The sequence below is a fragment of the Pteronotus mesoamericanus genome, unplaced genomic scaffold, assembly GCF_021234165.1.
Source record: "Pteronotus mesoamericanus isolate MK-2021 breed Mesoamerican mustached bat unplaced genomic scaffold, CSHL_Meso_final contig_20, whole genome shotgun sequence".
In the NCBI taxonomy this organism is placed as follows: domain Eukaryota; kingdom Metazoa; phylum Chordata; class Mammalia; order Chiroptera; family Mormoopidae; genus Pteronotus; species Pteronotus mesoamericanus.
In genome coordinates this window covers 34,453,894-34,455,943 of record NW_026555085.1, presented here as the reverse complement: position 1 = coordinate 34,455,943, position 2,050 = coordinate 34,453,894, and the positions used below count along the sequence as shown (strand labels likewise).

The following is a 2,050-nucleotide window of genomic DNA, read 5'->3' as shown; positions in this document are numbered from 1 at the left end:
TTTATTTTTCATAGTAGTCAAAGTGGTTTACTCACTTTTGTCAAATTCAAAACTGAAATGATGACATGCATAAAAAAACAGATAAAGTGGTTTTTTCACTGTCGTCCATTGTACCCTTAATGCTCCACCCCTTGCTATCAATGGATCAGGACATGTGGACGCAGCAGGGCAGCGACACAGACTCAAAGTCGTCTCAACGGGAAGCACCCTCATTTCAAAAGGCCACACAACCAGTCTCCCTGAAACTTTATTACTTGCTTTAATATAATTCCTTTATAATGTTTCTTTTTCCTCTGGTATTGTTTCCCAGATTAACTCCTTGATGTGTTCTGGTAACCATTCTAGCTTTGACATTGTAACTTCCATGGCAACTCCCTCAGGTAAATTTTGCTGAATGTATTTATTGCAAGTAAACACCTGCAATACTTCCAGGTAGATGTTTTAACTCTAAACATCTGTAAAGTATTCTCATTTTATACTAAACTCCATGTTTCTTGAAAATAAACACTGACTTGAGAAGAGTAAATCACTCCATTGTCCTTGGAGGTTCATATACTTTAATAGAGACATGAGGTTCTTTAGCAGCAAGCACAACAAACTGCTCATAACTGTCCAACTCAACCTCATCATGGACTTTTACTAAAACTGACAGGCACTTAAATAAGATTCATCAGAAATTGGTTATTGCAGGCCTGGTCCAATTCTTGGGAACACCAGTGTGTAGGTTTTATAACTCTGCCCACTTCATATAGGTACTGAAACCAGAAAAGTCAGTGTTCGTGCTGCCTGTTGCTACCAGAATGAGTAAGTAGAGACAAGTATTAAGTCTTTCTGGGTGCTTTATTCAGGTGCTTGTGATATGACAAAATGACAGGTTATGTACCCTAAAAACTGTCTTAGTGTCTTATCTCCAGACAACATTTTTATAAGGAGAAGAAAAGGGTAGGTAAGGGGTTTGTAAAAAGGTTAATCAGGTAATAGTTGCAGTCCAGCAGCAATTTTCCAAGTATTGCTTTATCTGCTGATCAAGAATTCTTTAGCTCCATCTCTGGATGTCCACTCCCCTATGGCCCCCAACACAATGGCTCAGATAGTGATCTCTATGGCTTGCAGACTCCTAGGGCACAAAGATTGAATTGCTTGTTGTCCTCCTGGAGTCGTATGGTCATGCATTCCAGTTCCTGGAATAACAGCTTTCTACATTCATTAATCACTTAAGCCTATCAACTATGACTGAAGATAAAAGTCTTTTTTCAATGTTTTATAGTTTATGCTATTACAGTTGCCCCATTTTCCCCTCTTTACTCTCTTCCAGCCAGCCCACCCCCACCCCCACCCCCACCCCCACTTCCATAGTCAAGCCTCACACTGTTGTCCATGTCTATGGGTCCTTCACATATGTTCTTTGACTAGTCCCTTCACCTTATTTCAGTCAGTCTCCACATCCCCTATCCCTTCTTACAGCTGTCAGTCTATTCTGATTCCATGATTCTGGTTCTATTTTTCTTATTAGTTTATTTTGCTCATGAGATTCCCCTTATAAATGAGATCCAATAATACTTGTTTTTCATTGACAGGCTTATTTCACTTAGCACAATAATCTCCAGTTCTACCTATGCTCTTGCAAAAGGCAGGAACTCCTTTTATTGTGCTGCATAGTATTCCATTATGTAAATGTACCACAGTTTTTTATCCACTCAGCTACTGATGGGCACTTAGGCTGTTTCCAAATGTTAGCTCTGATAAACAGTTAGTGCTGCTATGAATATAGGGGTACATAAATACAAATCTTTAACTCTTGAGTTCCCCTATCAGTACTAAGAAGGAAGCTACCCTTTTTGCATGCACTGCTTTCAGAGATGTTTGCATGAAAATCTCTCGAACCCTGCCACAGAAGCTGGCACAAGGGCATGAGAGCTGTTTACACCACCATCTTGCCACCCTGGCCTACCAAGGCTGTTCATTTTTAAGAAACTACAGACACAGGAGAAGCTCTGAAAACTGAGTAAAAGTCACTGTTTTGTAAAGGACATTTACATTTATAAGGGAA

The 2,050-nt window shown here is 39.7% G+C and overlaps 1 pseudogene; it reads right to left on the bottom strand.

Moving 5' to 3' along the window:
- Positions 1-273: 273 nt before the first annotated feature.
- Positions 274-748, bottom strand: LOC129066861 (28S ribosomal protein S10, mitochondrial-like; annotated as a pseudogene).
- Positions 749-2,050: the final 1,302 nt, after the last annotated feature.